Source organism: Camelus dromedarius, chromosome 2 (genome assembly GCF_036321535.1).
Source record: "Camelus dromedarius isolate mCamDro1 chromosome 2, mCamDro1.pat, whole genome shotgun sequence".
Lineage (NCBI taxonomy): Eukaryota > Metazoa > Chordata > Mammalia > Artiodactyla > Camelidae > Camelus > Camelus dromedarius.
This window is the reverse complement of record NC_087437.1, coordinates 42907463-42934461: the sequence shown is the minus strand read 5'-3', so window position 1 is coordinate 42934461 and position 26999 is coordinate 42907463. Positions and strand designations below refer to the sequence as shown.

The 26999-nt window shown below is 39.8% G+C and overlaps 1 protein-coding gene across 5 annotated transcripts in view; it reads right to left on the bottom strand.

The window, feature by feature from the left end:
* The window catches only part of NLGN1 (neuroligin 1), a 765362-nt gene extending 756648 nt beyond the window's left edge, over positions 1-8714 (bottom strand). For 2 of the 5 annotated variants that reach the window (XM_064492864.1, XM_064492877.1), the window contains exon 1: positions 6540-6871. The gene's annotated coding sequence lies outside the window, so the exon portion shown is untranslated. The other 3 variants (XM_064492873.1, XM_064492872.1, XM_064492871.1) reach the window with 3 other exon arrangements.
* Between the last annotated feature and the right edge of the window lie 18285 nt (positions 8715-26999).

Genomic DNA, 26999 nt, shown 5'->3' with positions numbered 1-26999 from the left:
GAGTGAAAATCTGAATAGAACAAATTTTTTTGAATTCTTAAACCAATGTGTTTATTAATGTTGTACTTTTTATACATGCACAAGATTAACGTATTAGAAAAATCTACATCTACTTAAGTCTAAATTGTTCTTTATTAAAGTATAAAGTGCTAAGTGGTTGAAAAGCATCACTTAACAATTTAATTGGGGTGTTCCCTTTCTCTAAGGCATACGAAAAATAACGATGTGCCCCATAATCAGTGGTTCCTTAGTTTAAATGAAATACTTTAAAATATTTAATATAATTAAACTTTGTATCCCCTAAGAGAAGCTTCAGGAACTTGTAGTACCTTAGGGTCAATATTGTGAACAATAATTATTTCACAGTGGATATGCTGAAGTACAAGATACTGCCAGGCCCAGTGGAGATGAGGTCAGGTAGATGCCTAGAACACATACTGCCCTGGTGGTCTTTACTTGATACAAACGTGCTCACTACAATGTGGACTATTTAAAACCCAATTTCACTATGTTTCCACTTTCAAATATGCCTTCTTAAAACAAAAAGGAGATGCATCTGTTTCTGACCCCAAACACAGAGGGAGTTACTAATTATTGTTTCAAGTTTGATTCAAACATCAGTTCCCCTGGAGGCAAGGAGCCCAGGCCAGGGGAGGCTGCAGTGGTGCAAACTGCTTCAGGCTTGGAGCCTGAAAATAGAGCACTGGCGACGGGGAGACGAGACTCAACAGACATCTTGAAATGCTGGAGCTAAACCGAGAAGGCTGCCAATGTCCATCAGACAATCTGCTTTGAAACAAAGAGAGAAATCAAATCCATTCTTTTCGAGTTCAAGGTTCTTTTACATTATGACTTTGGTGTTAATGCTTAATTGCCCCTTTAAATCGGGAAGAAACTTACAGGGTAGAAGTGTGGTTATTGAAATTCAAAGGATAGAGAGTAAAAAAGTTGAAGAACAACTGTTATCTGATCATAGAGCAAAATATACATAACGACTTCAGCTATACTTTCTCCACCTGCCCTGACTTAGTTTCCCATCTGTCTGCAAACTACGACGTGTATCTCCAACAAAATGATTCAGGCATCACTGGCACCTCTTTTCTCTGAAATCCTACTGCACATGTTGATGGGAGCATAATTCAGAGTTTATTTCACACAATACTATCTAATTCTTCAACATATATTTATCCAAGAAAAAAAAATTTATTGAGTGATATATGACAGTATTCAGTTTTTGTACAGGTATGTATACATGTACATATATATTCTTCCTCCTTCCAAAAATAATTTGAAGTAGCTTATGCTAAAAAGCTCAAATACAATCAAATCTTGAAGTAGAGTTTAAGTTTAAAAATGGGTTCAAATAATGAGGCAAAGTAAAAGGAGATGAGTAAGGACCCCTTTTTCAACTGAACACAAAACTGGCCTTGAGCTTCCATAATATCAGACCAAAAAAGAAAAGAAAAGAAAAAGAAAAGAAAGCTTTCCTTGTTTAAAAAAAAAAAAAAAAAAAAAAAAACCTCAGAAACATCATGAAAGCAATTATTCTACATCAGAAGCACACAGCCTGACATGTATACAGTTTATATCCACAGATCCTAAGACCATTTGATTCTTGTGTGTGTTTCTATGTGCATTTACTTCTAATGCAGACATTCCATATGATAAGAACTTTGAGGTGGAAATGGCATGATGTCTATGGCACACTCTATTAGGTACCCTAGGTTACAGCTATTGCCTCCTTCCTGTCAGTTAACAAGAGCTCTGATTTGGTTTAAGTGTGACACTGCATGTCCACAGGGAAAGCAGACCTCTCCCCCAGCCCCAGGGGAAGGACCATGATTGATCAAAACCAGTCATGCAATGTATTATCTCTTTGCAAGTGATTAGTTTAGGAGTGGAATGTGTCATAGTTTTAGTCAACCAGGCATAAAGGGAAGTCTGCTGATAGCATCTGCGGAAAAAATGTCCTTTTTTATTAAAAGAGACATTTCCATGAGAAGACTTCCTCTCTTCTTTTTGCTTTGGGTGGAACTGTCTGAAGGGGTGGTGTTTAGCTCTGTGGTAAGTCATGTTGTTTATCTTGTTTCCAAAATGAAGAGCCAAGAGGATTACAGCAAAGCAGTCCCAGATCCCTGACATCCCTGAACTGCTGAGTTAGCCAACTGTGGACCAGTAGACCTTCAGAATCTTTGTTCTGAGAGATAATGGAAGTCTTTAATATTTAGATTGTTAATTGGTTTTTCTGTTGCTTGCACACAAAGGTTTCACAACAGACACCATATTTCATATTTCTATATTCAACACAGACCTGAGCAAAAATTGGCACTCAACAAACGCATAGAAAAAATTGTAATCAATCAGATAAGATCATTGGTCATCACAGCAATATTGATGTATCTCTGTAAGGCAGAATTCTTCCTTAAGATGGTGTCCAATAGTACTTTTATTTTTACCATGCTGAGGTAAACCTAACTGAAAGCTACTATAATCCATGCTAACACACCTGCACAAGAAACCATTATTTTACCAAATGCCATCATGGGCATGTGCTTTCTTTATATAAGCATTAGGAAGGAGTATTAAAACAAAAGATCTGCATCTTTATTTCCTTTGACAACAGTTCTCACATGACTGACCACTACCTAATTTATAAGTATGAATAGAAAACTTTATTGCTTTATTCAATAGACTGGAGGAGATGGGGTGCTGTCTGACCGAAAAAAAAAAAAGATGAGCAAGATGCCTTCATTCTGCCCAGTTATCTTCCAAGTAAACTATCATCCAGAGAAAAAATAAAATCACAGTATTATCATAGTTATTTTATCAATATTCAGCATGTGAAAAAAATACATCTACCCTCGACATAGCTATTCACTTTTTCTTTACTTTTTCTCCTTTCTGAAGTATTTGGGTAAATTTTACACATCTATTTATTCTGTAAAAGTGGCAAACACTTTTAGTTTCCAAGCCCAAATCCATTTACCCATCTTTTTCACAGATTTCTGATTTTCTCCAAGGTAGCGGTATGCCACACGAAAAACACATTTTCCAACCTCTCAGATACATAGAAGTGGCGAATTGACACAATTCTATCAAGTATGGAAGTCTACGGGGAGAATGTCCACATCACAAAAAAAAAAAAAAAAGACAAAATGCTCAAGGAGAAGGCTTATCTGGCCCTTTCCTCTCCTTCCTTTTCTTTTTCTTAATCTCATAAAGAGCCCTCTCCTGTTTATTCAGCAAAAACCAAACAGATCCTCACCACCACTGCAAAGCAAAAGGGAAGGAGGAAACAGGGAATTTCCTTCCTTCAGACTCTAGAGTAATCATTCTCATGTTCTCAGCCCAAGATGATTTTACCTCTAAGGGACATTTGGCAACGTCTGGAGATAGTCTTGGTTGTCATAGCTGTGTGGGTGAGTGGGTGGGGTGTGCTACTGCCATCTAGTGAGAAGAGGCCAGGGACGTTGCTGAACATCCTACGATGTACAAGATACTCCCCTCACAACAAAGACAAAGCCTTATGAGCCCCAAATGACAGCAGTGCCAAAGGTGAGAAATCCTGAGCGAGAGTACCCTTTGTTCTCTTTTTCTGCCCCCTCCTTTGGGCCTAGAAAGCAGGCAAGATGGCAGAAGCAGAGCAGTGGTCTTACGACCACAAGAAGGAAAGCACCAAGATGACAGACGAAGCCTGATCCCTTGTTTAAATGTTTAAGTAACTGTCTTCTCCTGATTTTCTTATTATGTGAGATAATCCACTCTTTTGCTTATTCAGCTGTGAGCCAGGTTTTCTGTTGCCTCATAGCCAAAAGTATTTCTAAATACACATTTATTATTCACTTGTCTATTTTATGTTCAGGCATGGGGCTAAGCATTCTGAATGAAATGATAAATTAGGTATGGTTTTTGACCTCTGGGATCTTACTCTCCAGCAAGGGAGCCAACCATCAGCAAGTGTGAAAGGTGGACTACTCCTAGTATGAATGACATGCGTGGGAGCTCAAAGTACGGATACAGGAAGGAAGCAGGGTGATGGAGGAAAGACCACTCCAAGGAAACAACAGGTTTTCCCATCCTATAGTTGGGGGTATATGTGTTGGGAGGTTGGGGGAGTTGGAAAGTAATCTATGAAGACTAGTATAAGCAAAGCACAGAAGCCTAAAATACAGTGCAGTATTAAGGAAAATGATAAGGAAAAGTCTCGTGAATGGAATGAAGAGTAAACTGAGGAGGAGTTCCAGGTGGAAGGCGTTTTAATCTAAAAATGTAAGTTGGGGAGTAAATTGTAAAAAGAGTTGGAAGTCCTCAGAGTTCTGGACATTAGCATCCAAGCTGTAAGGAGCCGTTGACCATGATTAACAAGAGATCTGCAAGACCAGACCTCTGTTTCAGAAAAAAATAAGAAGTTTGGTAACTGGACTTGCGTGAGTCCATTTACAAATAATTAAACTATAACTGAGGAATCATATCTTTCTATTTACAATCTAATCTAATAGGCTGGAAACAAACATCAAACTTCACTTCAAAATACTTTAAAATAAGGTAAAAGTGTGCTGTTGAACTGTCACAGTTTCCAATGTTAACTGTTAATTCCAATTGTGTTTTACTTACAAAAACTATGTTAGTATTTGTTAGATAATTCATAAAATAATTCCTTTGTGTAAAAATTAAAAAAAAATTCTAGAAATAAACCATTACTTCACTTTGCTAAAAAAAAATATTAGAAATAGTTTATTTCAACACATGGAAACCCAGAGGTCTTTATCAATTATACCTACTATATCAATATTGCCCCTTAAAAAGTTGTCAATAACACTGAAGCTTAGATTATATCTGTATTCTCTAGTTGTAGCTACTTAATTAGCCTACAAAAATTGTAGCTAATTTAAGGAAATCAGAAAGAAGATATAGATCCTGCCCCTGGATAACCATATGGAAATAATAAAAGTAGAATAAAATATGAGAATTTCAGGGTTGGAAGAGAATTTAGAGAATCAGGGAAGTCAGCCAACCATGCTAAGAGTCATCAAGACTTCAAACACTACCTACAGCAAAAGGAGTTCTCAGCCTACCTTCTGTGAGTCTATATTCCACCTTCAACTTCAAAACAATTCAGACATTTATATTTGAAAACATTTTATGCCTAAATATAAAAAGAAAATTTCACAAAATGAACCCCCACTTAGGGAATGAAAGAAAAGACTGACAGAAAGTACCGTGGGGTGGAAGGAGGGAGACTATGGAAAGGAGAGTTGCTTAAGAGGGCTTCTCTCAAGCCCACGCTGCAGGAACTCTGGCACCGTCAGCTGAAAGACTGACTCCCTCAGTTTCTGCTTATGTTAAGAGGACTGTAGAACCAGCAGGCTTACAGAAAACAGTTACTTTTTTTAATCAAACCAAGGCCTCAGTAATGATTAACTTCCACTTTCCCTGTGAATCACTCAGTCACTGGGCAGAGAAGGTAGACAGATTCATTCTCTGCCAAGGGCACAATAAACTTAATGTTTTTGTATTTAACATTTAATATTTTAAGTACGTGCATGGTGGCCCTTGCTCCTGAGCTCATTTCAAAGAGCTGGTGTTCTACTAGTTTGCAATGGCTGATTGAAATGCCCAGACATTTTTTACATTTTACACTCAAACACATGTACCCATACCTTCCTTTAGTAATGTTTTTATATCTTTGATCCTATTTATAATGAAGCATAATTAATTTTTGAGAAATGCATTATGACTGTAATTTTCATGTACAGCATGATAATTTACTTAAGCGAAAATAGTCTACTGTAGTTTCAATATAAGAAGAAGAAAAATGAGTATATTAAGTACCCATAAAAAGGCAGAGGAATATACAGGGTTAGCTATCTGATCTCATGCTTCCTAAGTCCTACGTGTATCACCATGGTCCTGGAAATGAAAAAAGAAATAGTATAGTATCTCTGTGGAGGCCAACTGCTAGTGATTCAGGGTAATCACAAATGAGTCAAATATTAGACACGTAATTTCCCTCATCTCTATAACACTCCAACAACCTCTTCTGGAATAAACCATTTCTAATTTAAAATCTCAACACAGATAATTTTAAATTCACTGCAGGCGGCTTTTCATTGCTACTCACAAAGCATTGCGCTGGACCGTAAGGAGCCAACGGAGACGTCTGAAATGTTTGGACTAGCTTCTCTGCCCAAGGGAGTTGACTGCCCCATGATGCATAATCTATTAGCTGCTCATCGCGAGGGATCTACAGAGGGACATCTCGAGTCGAACCACGCAGACCTGAAAACCACTCCGCTGGAAATGTTGTGGAAAAGAGCAACTTTATTATCCCTGTCAAACTACGAGGCGGAACCAGTCCCGGAACTAGCCGGGGGGCCTGGGCAGAGCAGGAGGCTGAAGGCAGCTCCCCAGCGCTCCGCCCCGGCCTCAGGCAAGGGTTTCTCGTGGAGGCGGCATTGTTCCTCCATCTGCTCAGCCTCCGTATTTCGCCAGGAAACCCTCCCCGCGCTCTCGTAATCTTTTCCTTATGGCTTTGGTACCTCTCTGCCGACTTCTTGGCTCCGGCTCTCTGTGGTCCCTGGACACCGCTCTAGGGTGAAAAGCTGCAGTGACTGGGGCGCCGCTCTAAGGCGTCGGAGGCGACTGCACTCGTCGGCCCGAGCCCGGGCGGCGTGCGCGCCTCACACTCGCTTTCTCCCTTCTCTCCCGGTCTCTCCGGCTCGGACAGGCTCTCCCGGCCTCTCAGCCCGACTCCGGCTCGCCTCCCCCCGCGGTCTCGCCTCACACCCGCGCTGCGCGCACGGCGTGGGCCGCCGGGTGGTCGGCGCGCAGACACGACGCCCACCGCCCGCAGACTCGGACTCGGGCCGGAAGGGTCACGGCGCCGTGGGAGGCGGGGAGGAGGGGCGAGGCGGGCCGCGGCAGGTGGGGAGCGCAGGGGGGAGCGGGAGGCGGCGGGAGGCGGGGGACCGGCGGGAGAGGGAGCCCAGGGAAAGGGAAGATGCGTCTGCTCCGAAAGCGCCAATGAAGAGAGGACGGAGGGGGCAGGAGCGGAGAAGAGCCGAGAACACCCACCAGGAGGGGGTGGGCAAAACGGGCAATTTACAAACTGCCAGGGCGAGAGCTGGGGAGCGGGGGCGGGAGGAGGCTGAGAGGAGAGAAGGGAAAATAAGGGCAAGTTCCCACCTCTCCCCAAAAGGTCGAGTCTGAAAACGCGTCCCCTGAACAGGGAGTTAAACAGGGTTTGGTCATGGTGTAAAGGGTGGATTTAAAAAGGAATTAAGTGTCGTGTAGTTTTTCCTAGACTAGGCTCAGTTTCATCTCGCTCAACTCTGGCAAATGACCCTCCAAGTAAATGAATTGGCAGTATGCAGAAACGGAAGCTGAATTTCCTCGACTGTGGAGTCCTCCTGAAGTATCGGCTGGTTTTTAAATGAAAATAACTGTTTAGGAGGTTCCATGAACCCCAGTGCTAAAGAAATCAACCAGTTCATTAAAGTTCATTATTTTTTATTGCTTTTATTTTTGTCAAAGGATAGAGGTGAGGGGTTGGTACCAAGAAATGTTTAAAGCAGCCATCTAGGTAGCTTTCTTTTTCAAAAAAGACAAAATGGGCATCCTAAAATAGCTAGAAGGGTATTGGGAAACTCAGTTACTCGGCTGGATGGGGGGGGGGGGGCAGAGTGAGTGAGTGAGAGAGAGAGAGACGGAGAAGCATTTAAACTCTAACAGACGATTACACCTCCAGCAACCCCCTCCCTCCGCCTCAACCCAACGGAACTGGAAAAGGGTTAAGCGTAAGGAGGAGAGAGCAGGGCAGGGTGGGTGGAAGGTGGGGAAGAAGAGGGAGAGGCAGGGAATAGGAAATTCTCGGCAATCCCCGGGATTAAGAAAAACGCCGGAGCTCGGCGGACGCAGGAAGCTCCCTTACCTTTCTCTCTAAGCCCCGTTTGCACCTGATCTGCAACCATAAATATTTCGTGATGCTTAGTGTGCAGCCAAACGATGGCCGAATGTTAAACAATTCTTCACTCTCCCTCCCCTTTTTAAAAAACAGGTTTAAAAGAATGTTAATACTGTTCTCATTATTCATCGACTCCAAAACATTCCGCTTTGTTGGGAAGAGAGACGAAAACCAAGCGCTTGGGCAAGCGTATATGTATTTATATATTACGCGGTCGGTATATAAACATATATGCGTTTTCTGCGTATAAATCCAAAAAAGAAAAGCGCCACAGATGCCTTTGAAAGCGGGAGGGGACAGGAAAAGAAAAACTTGGCAAGCCAAATGTATCCAAAGATTTCATGCCAGGAGCCACCTGCTTCAATATGCAGAATTCCCGAGAAGATACAGAGGGAGAAGGAAAAAAATTAAAAAATAAAATACCCCAAACACACACTTGAAACTGGAAGACGCCTAAGATGCGTGGAAATGGAGAGGATGAGAGCTCCCGAAGGTACAGATCCGTCAGCTAAGTGAGCAATCGCCTCCGAAAATCACAGGCGGGGAGGTGGCTGTAGATACGTCCCCTGCTCCGGTCCCCGCCGCCGCCGCCGCTGCTACCTGTAGACACGCGCACACACACGCGCACACACGCGTGCACACACACAGCACAGTCTCCTCTCCGTCTCCCACGTCTCTCCGTGGCATTGCCGGCTGCAGGAGTCTGAATCAAGCTAGATTCATCCACCCGACCCTATCCTGCCCCCTCAGAGGCACGATTGCCTCCCTTGCCACCCTCTCTTCGCAGGGTTTATTGCACAGCATTCCTTCTCAGGCAAGCCCCCTCCTCCGGGCCAGAGAAGTGCAGTGGGGGTGGGCTTCGGGGACGCGGATCCAGCGGTGGCAGACGTGATGTTGATGTTGGTCCCTCCCTTTACAAGTTCCGCCCTCCTCCCACCCTCCTCCCGCCGGACCAAGCATCCTTCTCCCGCAGCGCCCGCAGCGCCCGCGGCGGCAGGAGGGGTTAAGGGCCCCGGGCGTCACGTGTGACGTTCACCAAACCACTCTGAGGAGCGTGTGAGTGAACCCGCACGGCCGCTGAGCCATGAGGCCTCGGACGCAATGAGTTTAAATGTTCTCGGCGTCATTGTGCTCCCCTTGCAGGCGTTTTCATCTTGGTGACTGAGAGTGAGGAGTTGGAGGCTACAGCCTTCTACTGTGCCTCTTCAGTTTTTCTTCCCCCTTGATAGACCCCTTGCCACCAAACTCGCCCCTGTTTCCTGTTTCCACCAGCTAGAGGCAGAGTAAGCTCTGAATTGAAGTGTCGGTTGTAGTCTTGAATGTGGGAGCAGTATAAATGCATCGCCCCTCTGGCCTCTTCCTGCTGGCTGCACCCACATCTGCTGCTGGATAGGTGATCTTTAAAAATTCATCATAGCTAATCAGTGTTGGCTTTTGTAATGGTTGTGACTCACTATACCACATTGTTTACACCTACCCATCTCTTACCAGCTTCTCTGTGTAGGTTTTAAATGCAAGTGAGTTGGGGGACAGGACCCTGCCAACAGAACTATTGAATTAATTGATTGCAACATGTAATGATAATAATAATAAAATTCACAAGTAGGAAATTGCTAGGAAAAATCAGTGACACTTGATCTCAAAGTGTTTTTACTCATTTAAGAGCTTGCTTCATATTTCTCATTCACATGTATGCTTTAATCTGTAAAATTCATGTCAAAGAAAGGAACCTTAAAATAACCAACACTTAGAATGCAATTGCCCTGAAGTGTCACTCATTAATTAATTAATAAGAAGAAGAAACCTAAAGTTCCAGAATATGTGATCTGATTTCTAAAAATAATCTTAAAGATGGCATATCATTCCTTCTATTTAAAAGGAATCCAGTACCACATTTTCCTGACATTAGTTTTAGAATTTAGTGTATTTTGCCATTTTCTCTCTCTCTCTTTTTTTTTAAGTAACCTTTAGGTAATGTGTTGAAGACATATTAGATTTCAATATTGCTCCCAGGAAAGTGAAATTTCATTCAACTAAAACATGAATCTGATTCTTGGTGACAGGTCTACCATGTCCTGTTTGTCTAAATCCTAAATCCTGTGAAAGGCCTCTGGAATCTGGAGAGTTCTCTGGAATTTCCTAGGAAAGATGAGAAATAAATATCTATTCCAATATAATTGAAAGTACCTATCTGAATCCTTTCAACTTTCATGGGACTACATAGTTAAGGTAACCTGATTGAGGATATCATTGTAACAACTGCAGAACCAAACTTAAAAAAGGAATAAGGATGATCTGATCAAGTTGTCCACTGTGATTTACAGAATGTAAACTTTTGTACACTCTCTTGTTTCCCAAGGCTGTGGGTGCCATATTCTAAATGCATTTGCTGAGGTTAGTATCAATTCTAAAAGTAATGACTGAACTTCTTTCATTTTTAATATTTAGTATTTATAGTATGAGATTAATTTAAAATAACTTCTATTGCATTTTTTTCATTATTCTTTTCACAGCTATACTTTGTCAGCTGGGCACTATTTTCTCATTTTTATGTTAGTCTCACAAAAAGCCCAAGTATTTTAACACAATAGAATTGTCACATAAACAGCGTTTATAACAATCTGTAAATACAGGCAAATGAACCAAGTCCTCTTGCCAATTTTTCTCCACTTTCCCAATCAAACCTCCTGAGGGAAATAAACCCATACCATATCATTTGATCCCACAAGCAGTTAAAAGGCAAGAAATTTTGCTTTTCTTCTCCTTCTCCTTCTTCTTCTTCTTCTCCTCTTCTCCTTCTTCTCCTTCTTCTTCTTCTTTTGTTGGTATGAAATTAAGAGATAAGACTCTGGAATCTGACTGCCTGGTTTGAATCCTGGATCTGCACTTAATATGTCATTGCCTGGCGCATGTTACCTAATCTCCCTAAACCTCAAATTCCACCTCTGCAAAATGCAGATAATACTAGTACCTACTTTGGAGGAATGCTGTGAGGATTATCCAAAATAATGTGTGTAAAGCATCTGGCACATGAGTAAGTAATTTTTCAGGGTTCACTCTATTTTTAGTATCAATGTTATGTGTTTCCTCTTCTGATTCAAACATCCATATATATATAGTGACATTTGGGCTTAGTGTTAAAAACATCATGAAATTTGGTTGTATATATGGTACCTATAACAGGAAAATCATTAGTGATTAGTGAATTCCTAGGCCCTCCCTGCCTTCTCTTTTCCTTATAACGCTGTATCTGTTTTCTATTACCTAATTTTAGTGTAAGAGATCATATTAAATGTAGATAAGGTAGAAAAGAAAACATTAAACCCACGAATAGGTGATGGAGGCATCAATAAAATGTAGGAAATTGGATTCAATTTACATCGCAGATTCGTATGTTCTTCCAGGTTGTGACATTAACCATCCTAGAGTTTATGGCCTACCATGTTAGATACTATTTGGAATAAATACTAGAACGCTTTGTAAAGTCAATTACAAATAAAAACCTTGTGAAATTTGCCCAAACACATCTGCTCATCTGTAGCTTTGGAAGGAGATCTTAAAATAACCCATATGTAAAGTATTAGCATTTTCTCAAAATATTGGTTCAAAAGAGCCAATCTATTGGGTGGGAGAAGCGGAAAAATCACCAGAGGAGTGGTGGAATCAACTTCATAAGTGTACGCACACTACTTAATTGTTGTGATGGTAAAATTTCTTTTCTCAGAAATAAAAATGAAAATATTGGAAAAAGAATTTAAACTTGAGGGAGAATACCATATTGCATTTTCAGATACCTCAATACAGTAGTATTTAGGCTCAGTTTGCTTTCAGTCCAGAAAGGCATTAAGTGGGAAGATTTTCCCCCCAGTAATTTTATATATAAAGAAAAATAAATGGCATGTCCTAAACATTTTATCCTTTACTTGGCTAAAGTAAAGAAAAAGCAAGAGTATTGCGCATCTTTTTGGAAAAGCCCAAAGACTCACAGCAAGAGGTTAGCATGCCTTCTTTTTTTTTTTTTTTTTTTTCTTTTTCAAGGGGCTTGGGAAGACAAAGTATTACTAAAATATTATGTTTAGATGAAATTTTACTGCAACCTTTCTCATAAATCGTATGTATTTAATTTAAAATGGGTTAAATATAAATAATATACTGACAAACAGTTTATAGGGGTAATGAGAATTCACATTTCAACTCTGAAAGAAAAGATACAGCCTCAAAATCTGTCAAGTTGTGACATTACAAGGTAGACCACCTGCTCAGTTTTCCGGCAGTGTTTTATTATAACACAGACAAAATATTATTAATACAGAAAAGACAGATCCAGACTTTTAGAATTACCAGCATAGTCTGATAGTGTATAGTACCCATTTGGCCACAGTCCACCTGGTCACCAACTCTAGTGTATCCACAAACCTCCTCTCCATCCCAAACAGTCCACATAGCATGGTCAAATCCATCTTTTTATCTAGCCTTTACCAAATTGAACCATTCTTGAAAATGCTGAACCTGAATCTTCTATGAAGTAAAATACAAACATCTTATCCTGAGATCCAAATCTAGCATACTCTTAATCCTACACATCTTTATTCAGCTTTCTGACCCATTATTTCTCTTTCTAATCTCTACATGTCTTCCAAAAGATATAACTTGCTGGTCTCCAAAGACAATTCTAATGATTCCTTCTCTTGTACTATCCAAATCACCATCCCTACCTACTTACAAAAATATTACCTCAAAGATCCTCTAAGTCAGAAATTATTTTCCCTTATTTACTCTCAATGTAACTAATGTGCACCCCCCATAATGCAACTGCACAGTCTATCTTGTGTTACCATTACATCTGGATTGCTTGTCTCTCTCAGCTTGTTCACAGGATACCAAACGATCTCTCACCCAGGGAACTTTCCAGTCAATATCCCCTCTTCCCAGCCTTTCTTCCACCTAATGGCTCTATGACCCCCTCCCTTATTCATATGAGGTCTTCACTCAGATGTCACTTTGAAGAGATGTCTTCATTTATTCCACTATCTAAAATAGTATTTTTGTCCTTATTTATTCTGTCTTCTTAACTTCTTATATTTGCTTCAGAATACTTATTATAACCTGATTATATTGTTTATTATTTGTTTCTCCTCACCAGAAGGTAAGTACCATGAAATCAGGTATTTAGTCTGTTTTGTTTACTGCTGTAAGACAAGCACCTAAAAGTATGCCTAACTCATTGTGGTGGTCTGCCAATAGCTGAATGAACAAATGAAATGAATGCAGTCAACTTGATTCACTAACAGCAGTTTTGGGGGCATGATTACAGACTATCTCTGACGTCAGCCAAGAATTGAACATAAAAGCATAGGAATGTGTTCAGGTATTCTTGAAAGTTATATATTTTAAATGTATGTCTTACTGAAAATACTTTAAGCCATAATAAAAGGACATAGGTCCCTGCTTTTTTGAGATAATGTTTAGGATGGGCATTATTAGCCTCAAACGTGTTCACAAAGCAGAGATACCATACTTCCAAAGATCTCTGTTCCTTTGGGAGCCAAAAATATTTTACTACATATAACTTAGATTTCACATTTGCTCATTTGCCAGAATTTTACTATTTTAAACAGTGTATGTAGGTAAGGTTCTTTTTCTCAGGTTCTAAAATTATTTTGTTGTTGTTAAAAAATTTGAAATTTATAAAAGCAGTTATAAAAACCTAAAATCACATTTATAATATACCATGTAGTTGGTTCTTAAGTAAGTCAAGACTGCTTTATATTATTCAATAAATGAATTCTCACTCACCAATCTTTTGAGTGCCTATCTGTACCTCTTATTTCATTACTGAAGGATCAAAAGAGATGAGATGTGGTCCCTTCCCACTTACAGTTCTCTGAGTAGGATCATCCCTAGACAACATGATGCCTTCACACACGATATAAAAGGACTTTCAAAGGAAGGACATTCCGAGCAGAGGAGCAACATGTGTAAAGGCATGAGCTCACAAGGGTGCAAAATGTGTTACTGCAGGCAAGCAGTTCAGTTTAGCTGAAGCATGGAAGGCACATAGAGGAGCAGCAAAAAACAAAAACAAACAAACAAAAACTGAGGTTGTATGTAAGCAGGGTCAGATAATGAAAAGACTTGTGTGTCAGAAAATGAAGTTTGGACCTGACCTTCAGGCAGGGACAGTGGAGGGCATTCAGCAAAGTAGTGTGATCATATATACCTTTTAGAAAAGTCTGTCTGTAGCAGCATGGGGAATGGATTTGGAAAAAGAGATAAGACCAAAGGCAGGGGAACCAGTTGTGAAATTATTGCAACAGTACCCAAAAGAGGTGAGGTGTCTGCTTTACGCAGTAACAACGAAAGAAGAAACTAATTAAAAGCAGTGTGTTACACAAGAAAAACTTGGAAACTGATGAGCATTGGAACATGAGAAAAAATTTAAAAGATTTTTTTATTTTTGACCAGGAGCAACTAGATAAATGGTACGGACAATCACATTTTTATGACAGAGGAATTTTTAGTATACCTGTCTCGTCGATGGAAAAACTAAGACTCAGGGGTAAAGTTACTAGATCTTTGGCCTAACAGTTTAAATTCGAAACTATGTCCCCTGATTTCAAATTCAATTAACTTACACACTGAATTATCCTCCTGAACATAAAAGGAATGAACAGATATGAGGAAATGGCTTTCAAATATAAGTTGGTTCAGGTTTGTATTTAATATGAATTCAGGAAAAAACCACTTGAGCTGGAAATCACTGGCAAATGTGTAAAGTTCAGGTGTTCTGTGTTGTCAATTAAAAGAAGTTAGTATATCTGATGTCAAGAATTGCCCAAAACCTCAATAAGCATAGAGGAGAAAGAGAGACAGAGACAGAGACACAGAGAGAAAGAGAGGCAATCAAAGCTGCAGCTGGAGAAAGGTCAATTGAGGACTGAGTTTCTAGCGCATCTTATAGAGACAATTTGACTTAAATATGTGGAGGAAAGGATACAGAGTTAATGTCCTGAATAAATTTATCTTCTAAATTGACACTAGTATTTTTAAGAAATATGAAGAACTGGCTTTTGGTAATGGCTATGTAAGATCTTATTAGATTGACTTTCCTGAAGGTAATATTTATAAACTCTTGGACATAATACAAAAAAGCAGTTACATAATGGGACTTTATAGTAAAGAGAAGCAAGCAGATTCTTGTAGGGAATCCACATACAGAGAAGGAAAGTTGTGCAGAATGAGTTCTCATTTTTGCAGCTGGTAACCTGGAACGAGGAGCAGTCAATGTGTCAGGAAAACCCAAAATATTTAAAGACTAGACAGTAACTGGGACTCCCATATATTACTGATTGTCATGTAAGATGGTGCATACACTTGGGAAAATGGTTTAGTGCTTTCTTATAACAATACAAATAGACATGCTAGGATCTGCAATTCTACTCATGAGTATTTACCACAAGAGATGAATATACAGTTCTACGCAAAGATTTGTATGCAAAGTTTCTGAGTAACAGGTTTTCATAATGGCCTGACTCTGGAAACATATTCATTAAATGTTCATTAACTGGTGAATGGATGAACAAATTGTGTTATATCCATACTTTGGGCTACTACTCAGCAACAAAGGCAACAAAAACAACAACAAAACAAACCGCAAAACCATTCTGCTAAGTGAAAGAAGTGCAACACAACAGACTGCCGGCTTCACGACTCCACTGACATGAAATTCTAGGATACGCATAACTGTAGTAATAGAACGAACATGGGTGGTTGCCTACGACCAGGATTGAGTTGTCAATCAATGGCAAAGGGTCATGAAGGAACTTTTGAGACCAGTGGAACTGGTCTGTATCTTCATCGTAGTTGTGGTTCTAAACCTGTATACAATTGCCATTGTGTCAGTTTGATGATTAATAGTCATCAAACTCTACGCTTATAATAGATGAAATGTATTGTATGTAAATTATACCCTAATAGAGCTATGTAAAAATAAATAGTATGCAGTTGAAAAGCTAATGTGAAGTCTTATGGAAGGTTTTGGAAATGAAGCAAAAGAATTTGTACTTAGTGAAATTTTCACTAGGAAAAAAAGTACAAGTTCTTATTTATGAAAAAATAATCCATGCTTTAGAAGGACTAATCTAACAGCAGAATGCATGGAAGGCTAGAAGAGGAAGAAACATGGGCTAAGAAATCTGTCCAGGTGATCAGGTCACACTTTACATGGTAGCAATTGGAATGGAAAGGAAAGGATGCATCTGAAACATTCAAAAGAAAGAAACTAGTTCTTGGGAATATTATTCATTAATTAAAAAATTAAAATACTGCACAAAATGTAAAAACAAGAAATAAAAGAATTCACTCAAAATACTGTCAGTATTTTTCCATTGGGAGAAATTATACTCTTTGCCTTTTATACCATATAGCTACCATACATAGAATATTTACTCTATTTCAGTCACTCTCACTTATTATCTTTCTTAATCCTCACAACTAAATTATCAGGTGGGTTTACTAACCCCATTTTATAGATGAGGAAACTGAAGCCCCATGTTCATGTGAATTGTTCAAGATCACACAACTAAAACACACTAAAACTGGATTCAAGCTAAAATCCAGCACAAAGTCCATTCTTTTTAGCCATAGTTTACATTGAAAGAATAAATTATCAGTATCATCACATACTATAATGAAATCAAGGAAAATAAACACTGAGAAAGAGCCACTGAATCTAGCAACCGTTTTGTGGCAAAAGGTTTGAATAGAAGAAATAGGGGAAGACCGGTGGAGTTAAGAAGACTAATCAGAGAATGGACGGATAGAAAGCTGATATAATTTTGATTACTTGATACTTTTCTCAAAATCTTCAATGATATTCCCTCTTTAGAGTAAAAACACAGATTTACTATCAACATCATCCACTCCCCTGAGCATGCAACTGACAGAGACTTAATTCAAGTCCAATTAAGTAAAAATAAGCAAATTCCTGAAAAGCAAAACTACAGTATACTGGATTACATAACTGAGAGGTTCAGAGTGCATGAGCTCTCACATGACTGTATTCAAGACTTAACTGAGGTCATCAGGTTTTTCTCTTTCCCTTTTTTCATCCTTTGGCTTGCTTCAGCTTTTTTGCAGGCAGACTCTTCATATCTGGGGCAGGATAGGACTTTAGTTTGCTTGAATCACATGCTTTTTTCTGTGACTAGAGATGAAATTAACTTACTATACCAAGTCTGGGTCACACAATCTACCCCTACACCAGGTGAGGGAACCCACCAAGACTTACACATACAATGGAGGCCAATGTAGGAAAGGTCTGGGATGGTTACCAGGACAGGTGAAAAAGCTTTCTCGGAAGACTTAAATTATAGCCATAATAACAGTTTACCACATGCTGCTCCCAATTTTTTCCCCCATTAGTTCCTTCCCAGTTCCTCCTACCCAGCAGAAGTGCATAGAAGTAGATATCGCAAAACCACATTTCATGCTTTCCCATCTCTGAGTCTTTGTTCAATTTGTTTATGCTACTTTGAGGCCCTTCTCTAATTCTTTCTGATGAAATATACATTTTAGAAGCTAAAGCATTGCATATATTAACTGCTTAATGAACGTTCATTGGAGGGACTTGTCTAAGTAATTCATTAGACATTCAGGAGACAAAAACATACACAGGGCAGAGTCACTACCCTCAGAGCTTTTAATTAGAAGGTTAAAGAAAACATACAAATAACCAAAGTGTGATACAAAATAACACAAGTGAATTAAAAAGAGTAATGGGAATTCAGAGAAGGAAAGGATCAGAGACATCAGAGGGGAGGAGAGAATGGACTTCAGAAAAGATTTTTGTGAAGAAGAAAGTATTTGGGCTCTTAAAAGTGACTGAAATTCAGCACATTCATTTGTTTTGAATGAATGGATGAACAAATGAGTAAACTGATGTAAATGGAAAAAAAAGCAAATAAAATTTAGATCATCTATAAAGGAAGAGAGATTAGGTTTTTAACTCTAAAAAGTAGTGGAGTCAAGAAAAGTTTTCTTTCCATTTTTTTGTTTGTTTGTTTTTTAATTTGGAGAACTGAGCTTGTTTCAAAAAGAGAAATATGAAGTGAGATATACTAAACTCTCTAAGAAAAAATTGGGTAGTTGTAAGATTTAGGTCCAGAAAAGATGAGAAGAATGAGATTCAAAAAAATAAATGGGGTTTTAAAGTCACTCTTTTAAGGAAAAAAAAAATTCTTAAATAGATTTAGGAAAAAAACAAACAAGATATGTTATAGGAAAATGCCTTTCTTTCCATGACTGCCATAAATTTAAAATGGCAAAGATTAGTTCAGAATGGATTTTACTGTTTATAACTGTGTTTTGTTTTAAATATGCTCAATTATAATTTATGGACTACATTAAAGTAACAAAATAGTTTCTCGTACAACATCAAGTGCCTCTTTCTTAATAATCTACTTCAGCTGAAAGTATAAAAGTGTTCTTCCAGTCATTTATATAAAAATAGAGGTGTTACGTGTCCCTTACAGTATTAGGAAATCAATACAAATATTTAATGCAAAGGAAACAAGAGATGATTTTAAGTATCTTAGGATTTGGGTTGGAGATAATTGCCCTCTCACATTTCTTTCTCGTTTTCTGTTTCAGAGAAATAAAACTACTGTATTTGATACCTAAAATAATAATTACAATTTCTAAATTCATGAACCAGACTGCAAGCTTAAAGTAACAGTTTCATATTTATTCTAGTGCTCTCACGATGGCAAATGTATTAGAAGAACTCAGTAATTACGATATAATTATGAAGAGGAAGCTGTAAACCCATATTCCCATATGCTATGATTCCTGTTTATTTATGTAGCAGCCACTTAGAGATGTGACTAAAATATTTTGATCACTGGAAGGTGGCAGATACTTGTCCCAAGGTAACGTGAAGTCTAGAAGGATTTCCTAATAGAAATTTTCTCCTGTAAAGATCACATACGGAGGGAGGAACCAGGCAAAATGTGACTCTCAAGTTGTTAGACGTGATGAGTAATGTGTACTGAAAGGTCATTTCATCATTCTGGGCCATACCTCATTTTGGCAGCGGCCAGGGGGTCTCCTTCCTCTTTCAGTTTGTTAGGAATTTCATACATAGCCCTCTCAGTCTCTATAAGTTCCTAACAAAATACAACGTATAGAGGGGTAGAGAATGTGGAAACAATGCACCCCCATCAATTATGTTAAGTATTTCTCAGCTCATCTTCCACTAAACCTCTTCAAGCACCTTGTCTGGTAGCCAGATTCTATGATGTCCATCCCTGCACCCTCTGGTCTTCCTTACTTCACTGTTTTCTCCTTTCTTCCTTCCTTTCCATGACTCCCTTTCCTTTATCTTTCCCCCAACACTCTTGAGACCAAAACAGTAGAGTTCAGCTCAAATATCCCCTCTTCTATGAAATCATCTCCCTTTTCCCCCAAGATGGAAGTAGCAGTTTTTCTTCTGAACTTCCCTGGCACCTGATCTATAGTATCCTTATTTCAAGTGTCATTATTTGACTCATTGTGATTTTTATGCCTTTCTCGTTTACCCAATTTGAAAAATGTTTTATAAAGTTTTTTCTTTCTGAAAATATTTATCAGAGTGCATGGCCCATGGGTTATCTTGTACATGTAAATACTTCACAAACATCTGTGAATACAAAAATGAGTGAAAAATAAATATGTTAGAAAGAAAAACAATGAAGAGGTTACTGTAGTCATTCAGTGGTGTTCTCACACTTCAGAGGAGCATGATGGTACACACTAGGGTGGCAGCAGTGGAAATGGATGTAAGTAGAAAACTATGAAAGGTATTCAGGAGATAGAATTAGCAGGGTATGGAGAAGACAGTGAGGGGGAGGGAGCATTCAAGATTCTTTCCAGATTTCCTGCTTGAGGAAAAGAGCAGCTGATTGTAGCATTTACTAAGACAGAGATTTCTGAAGAAATAGCAGCTTGGGGAAGAAAAATAATTCTTTTTATTTGTATATGTTGAATTTTAAGTGCCTGCGACATTCAAGCAGAAAAACCAAGCAGGCATTTGATTATGGATCTGACGTGAGAGGAACGTGGATAGATGTACAGGATCGTCAGTCCACGCATGGTCACTGAAGCTGTGTTTGTTACTGGGGCGGATGATGAGGGGCAGTCTGAGAACAGGGAGAAGCCAGGACGTAGAATCAAAGAAACAGCAGAATTTTAGGGTTTAGGTTAAAAAAAAGGATCTGGGAAGACTGAGGAAAAAGTATCAAATACTTGTAAGAAGGACCAGAATGAGAACTGGAAAGTGTCCAGCAGGCACATGGGTGGCCTCAGTGAAAATTCCTGTGGAACACTCAGAGTAGAAGCCAGACGGCCATGTGTTTACAAGGGAGAGAAGAGGAAATGAAAACAGCAGTGATGGAAAATTCACTCAAGAAGTTTGACTGTAAAGAGAAAGACAGATAGAAGTAGATTTGTAGCTGAACAGGGAAATTGGGTCAGAGGAGGTGGTAGTTTTTTTCAGTTTTTATTATTTGGGAGATTAATTGTGAAATATTGATGAAAAGAAGTTAGTAGAGAAGGTCAAATTAATGATAACAGAGAGAAGGAAGATTGATAAGGTTCCTGAGAATGTAAAAGGGCCTAGAAATTAAAGCTAAGAGAAAGGACACTGCCCTTCTAACAAGGAGATAAACACAGATATAAGTTTACTGGTAGATTTGTTGGGAAGCTGAAGGAGATACTGCCTGATAGTTTCTATTTGTTTAGTGACATAAGATTCAAGGCCATCTATAAATTATGTGTGTAAGTGTGTAATATAAAGGGGGTATTGAAGGTTTGAAATGACCAGTCAATATTTAAAACAGCACACATATACACATATACTCATGTGTATGTCTGTATATGACCAGAGCCGTGCTCTGTTGTGGCTTCAGGGATAAGGAGTGATAAAAATGATGACCCCTACCCAGGTCTGCTACTGTGGGCAGGGTAAGAGGTAGCTCTGCAAGCTGGACATGGGTCAGACCACCCACTGGCTTGGAGACGAGATACACGAGATAACACGGTAGCTCCATGTTATAAAAACAAGATCTTACTCTGTACCTGGGATCCAGGGATAGAGAGAGAGACAATAAAATTGCTAGAGAGAGGGGATGGGCATACAGAGAGTGAAATCAACTACTCAAAAAAGGTCACAAATTAGCATTCTAAAGCACAAGTGAAAAATTATTGCTGAGAAAATCTATTAACAAAAATTAGAAGGTGCATATAGCTCAGTGGTAGAATGCATGCTTAGCATGCATGAGGTCCTAGATTTAATCCCCAATAAAAAATAATAATTAAAAATTATAACAATTTTAAAAATAATACATTTTTAAAGAAACAAATAAAAAATTACACTCCGAGACACAAATTCACTCTCAGTGAATTGAAAATAACAGAGCCATCTAAAAATCACTTTAAAATATGTATATTTTATATTGTCAGTGAGACAGAGGAAGAAATGATACCCATAAAAAAATAAAAACTAAGAGTCAAAAACACACAGATATAATTCAAGAACAGAAAAATATGAAAAATAAGTAGTCTGGGAAGAAAGTTATAATTGCTAAAAATAACTAAAAAATGAAACAGCTCCAGAATAGATAAATTCAGTAATAGTACTGAGGACTTCACTCAAAACATAGCAGGAAAAGAAGATAGTAAATATTAAATTTTAGAGAAGTTACAGAGCCTGCTGCTTCTGCTTAGGATGTCGAAATATAGAAAGGTTGTTGCTCCTACATTAAGAACAACAACAACAACAAAAAGCCTGATAAACTGCAAAATCATAGCTTCTCTTGAACTCATCAAGAAGCTACATTTGCAGGCCTACCAAGTAGCCTCAAGTCCAAGGAAAGACAGGTCCCTGCAAGCAGAGACAGGGCATGAACATACCTCACCTGTGGGCTCAAGTGTGAGCAGAGGAAGAGATGGATGCCAGGTGCACAGAAGCACGTAGAAGACTTCAGCTAAAAGGCAATTTTTTTTAGATAACAGAATTCCTAGGAGCCAGAGACACAAGGGGAATCCACATCCACTTACAGACTCTTCTCTAAGCACCGCCAGTGGGTCCTAATGAGAACGATCACTGGCAGGACTGGTGACTGGAGAAAACCTCTCTCATCAGTGCAGGCCTGGAGGAAAAGGGTCTTTCCCCAGGAAAAGCAGGAAGCCCCTCCCAGGCCCTAGATCCGGGGGGGGGGGGGGCGCAGGCAAAAGCCTTCAGTCACTGGAGGAAGGGCAACAAACCATCACCCCCAGAGCACAGCTGAAGAAGACCCACTGCAGCTGGGACATAACAGGAAACAAACAAACAGAAAAAGAACCCTCTATTCTACTCTGCACTGCCCTGCACGTGGTGCCAGATACAAGCCTGACAGCACACCAGGTTTTTCCTCCTCTAATGTCATATTTTAGAGCTTTTGCTCTTTTTTTTTTTGAAATAAAGATAAAATAATGCATAAAGCTGAATGATTTCCTGGACAGTATAACTTAAATTTAGCTATCAAATAAAAGGCCATGCAGATTTTGTCGAGTGATATTGTTCCTCCTCTTCAGACAATCACCTTCTTCATAGCTGTCATATAACCCCTTGGGCTTTTACCACCATTATTGTTTTTTAAATTATCAAAAATTTTAATGTCAATGACACAGGGATCACATCCTTCCTTATCAGCCTACATACTTATCCAACTTTATGTGTTCTGTGATGAATATGAAAATCGAATATTCCTCATTGTTTCAAAATGTGTTGAGTGTTTCAAGAAAAGTGCATTCCTGAACTGCCAAAGCCCTGATCACTCTCTGAAAAGAGTGTTAACCTACTGCTGACATGACAGCAGGCCCCACTTTTCTCCAGACTCTCCCTAAATCTGAATTTGAGTGGAAGTTCAGGCACCAGTGATTACCTCCCCAGTGCCTCCCTCCTATTGAGAAGAAGTTCAAAATGCCTGCAGGTCTTGAAACCCTTTGCCAGGCGGGCCAAGGGAACTATTTCTGTCTCAGGCCACTTGGCTTCTCTTCATCACCTAGTGCTGCCACCTGCTGACCTCTTCGGCTTCCCACACCGTGTAGTCCTGTATTAGATCAGAGCAGAGGTTATTAATTTTAGTATGTAGCAGAAAATTCTCACACTCCCTGCATAGAGCTGCCTTACATGCAGACTCTTGTCAGTGGTATTTCTGTAACCTGTAGCTACTCCATTGTCTGCGCAAGTCTGGGATTTAAGAAGATTTGCTCTTCTTCCAAAAGTATCTGAAAAGTGCCAGCCACAGCCACTTACTGCCTGGGAACGGCCTTTCTGCTCTGCACGCTCCCTGCTCTCTACCTGCTGACTGTTTCTGGGCCCCTCTGAACTCTGCCGCAGCTGTAAGAGGACAGCTTATTAAGCTTTCTGGCAGAAAGAGGGCAGTTCGGTCCATTTCTGCTCAATAAAAGCTTACAGGAGCTTCTGGGTTGAGTCCTGCCTCACCAAGGCGCCCTCTGTGCACTGAAAACATGAAATCTCGGTTGCCTGACTGCAATGCCTGATATTGTTTCCAGCCCCAGTCCCAGGTTGTACTGCTCAGCTGTTTGTGGTCACTGTCTGTGGGCTACTGACAAATGACTTCTGTGAGAACAAAAAAATCAAAATCTAAGAGCCATACTCTTCTGGATGATATGGAAGAGCAAAATCTGACTTTCTGAGTTGTGTCTGTTGAAATCACTAAAGTAAACTTTCAAATAATACATGGTTTAGTCAACATGTGCTCATAAAAAGGTTCTCCCCTCCAGTGAGTCTGGGCCAGACCTTCAAATTCACTCACAGAGAACCAGTGACAGAGAGTTCTGCTGGGACGGGAGATATCATATCATTTCCTAGGTCCCACTCCAGATCCACAGGTCACAAGTGCTGTGGAGTGGGGCCTGGAATTCTGTACCTCCAAGGAGCTCAACAGAGGCTCCTTATGCATAAAGCTGGAAATCACTGAGCACATGAAGGCTGCAGTAGGAACCTTAACTAGGCCGGGCCTCAGCATCAACTGTAGAGGTTTTTAAAAAATGCGAGTGCCTGTTCCCCACCCAGACCTGCGCTGACTCAGAATCTTCAGAGCTGAAGCTTTCCAAACGCTTCTGATAGCGAGCGAGAGAGCTAGAGCTAGACGAAGAGCACCTGCGTTAGGCAGATGCACATTTCAGTGATTAATAATGGCAGCTCCCATTTATTAAGTGCCTGCTAAGCAAAGCACATGTTCACATATCATTTCATCCTCACAACGACGCTGCGAGGTTGGTACTACTGTTAAAGCATCTGTTATTGTTGCCATTTTTCGACCGCGAGCTTAGAAATCCTAAAGGAGTCATGCGATGAGGAAGTTGGAGGACTGGGACTGGGACCAGCTCTGTCTGACTCCAAGGGCAGGCCTGCTCTTCCTCCCTGCCACGCCTCCCTGCCATTAGTTTTTTACAACTATTATTTTAAAAGTGGGTACGGATTTTGTTCCCTTGTTTCGTTTTTCTGCTTTTTGGTTTCAAACTTAGTACAATCTTTTTGCGTCTGCTCTTTATTTTTCCTTTGTAATTGCTGATGCAGAATTAATCCTCCAAGACACCTAACTTAACAGAGCATTTTATGAAGCCTAGGGAGGCTTCCCAGAATGTCTCATGGCTTAGTGTGTTACTGAAGACATAGCGTCTTCATCCACAACAGGATTCCCCCATGGTCCAGTGCACTGGACAGGGTCATCCATGTGTGTGCTACCTTAACAAGCTTTCTTTAACTGTGTCTTAGCTGTTATCCCATATGTTACCATAATATTGTAGGGACTATTCTACTAGATCATAAGTTTTTCAAGGAAGGAAATCTCTTATTTCCACATGCTCAAGTCTGACAGACTGAAGGCCTTCAAGACAATATCTTGAGAAGCAGATGGCTCTGTGCATACCTACACTGCCATGCATATGTGCACACATGGCTTAACTTTGCAGAACCTGACTCCTTCGTAACACAGGAACAATAATGTCTATCTGTTAGGCTTACTGGGAAGTAAGGTACACAGAGCATGTGGTGCTGTTACACAAAAGAATGACAATTATTGTAACCAAAGTAAACTGTAGAATGGTCATCATCCATTTATTCACTGAGTGCCCACCATATGTGCCAAATATGCTACTAGATTCTAGAGCTCATAGAACTTAGTACGGAACATTGATATAAGAAAAATTACACAATTTTAAAACAAATTATACGTACAGAAAGAGAGAAAGAGAAGAAAGGGTGGTGTGAAATCATAAAATAGCAGTAGTAACCTCATCTGAGGCAGGGCCAGGGGAAAAGAACGCTGCTCAGGGAGTCACAGGAGCCTTCCTGAGAAAGCCAAACTTGTTTCTTCTTTTTTCAAGATGAATTAGGAGGCAGCGTCAAGTTGTAGGTAGATGGGAGGGAAGAAGTATTCAAAGAATTGAAATAATTGTTGCAGGGAATGGCAAGTGATCTAACTATAAAACAGAATAGAATTCCCAGGCAGTACTGAGGAATTGGTTCATGATGAATTCAGAGTGAGGAAAAAACTTAATTGCATGGTTTTTACAAGCAGGATTAAAAAAAACTAGAAAAGAAGCTGTTCCATTGGGTTCATTCAGGTTTGCAGTGTCCAGGTAAGTGGCAAAAGGGAGGGTTTTGGCAAAAGGGTGATTAAGATTATGGACCACGGACTCTACACTGGGTACAGATGGAGTTGGCAGCAGAAGATGACTGGCAGGAAGAATGTAGAGAGAGCCACTGTCCGGAAATGCTAGTAAGTCCTGAAAGCTTGTAATGGAGGTAGATGAACAGATAATTTGAAGTGAGGAAGTTATCATCCAAGACTGAGATGTTTGAATTAGTGATGTCACCCATGGAACAATCTGGGAAAACAACAAATCAAGCCTGTGACCGTGGAAGTTGGGTGGCTGAGACGGAGAGACGGAGAATACCACCGAGGATCGGGAGGTTGTGGAGACCAGAGCTCTGAAGTCTTTGCCTAGACTTGCATGGTGAACCTTGCCACAGTCATTAAATCATGAGAAGGAATGATCAGGAGGTTAATAACAATGCAGGCGAGGGAAGGGAAGATTGCCCAGAAGCAGGGAGTTTGGCAGGAAAAGAAACAATAGTCTGAAAGCAACTAATGGGAGCAAAGAAGACACCAGCAGCACCTGAGGTTAGCAAGGTTATGAAAGTAGAGATGTCTTCCAAGTGAGAGTTCTGTGGAATACGTGTTGTCTTCAGAGGGCAGCCAACTTTCAGCGAGGAAAAGAAAGTTGAGGGAATATTCTGAAAAGTTTCAGAACATAAAAGGAGTGTTTTGATTATGGAGTTCTAGGGACTCAGGAAAAGGAGGAAATGAAAGAAAAATTAAGTCAGAGCAGAAGGACACACATGTTGTAGCTTTCTGCAGGAAGAAAAGTAAATAAAAGACACTTGTACTAGAGAAAAACAGCAGAGTTGGGAGTGGTGATTTTGCTCTCTTAGTCCCTTGTGCAATTGAGGAAACTTCATCCCAACCAAATTCAGCTGTAGCCCCAACCAAAAGCCTAAAGGTTGGGGCTTAAATCCAGGCGTTTTTTTGTTGTTTTTTTTTTCTCACATTGTCTTCTCTTTACTTATTCAGCAAATATTTATTCCAATCTAGGTGACTGGAATGTACTGATGAACTGAACAGGCAAGGAATACTTCTCCTATGGTGTTTATATTCGAGAGGGAGGGGTAAAACAGAAAAAAAAAAGTTGTAAGTAGCTATACATAACAAATAAGAACATAACATAGCACGTTAGAGAGTGATGAGTGCAACGGAAATGAAAGATGTAGAGCACATAAGGGGTGGTCACGCATGACAAGCAGAGTTAAAATGATGTAGGGTGGTCAGGTTGGGACTTAATGAGACAGTGATACCTGAACAGAAATTGAAGGAGATGATGGGATTAGCCATGTGGATACTCGAGGAGAAGAGCATTCCAGGCAGAG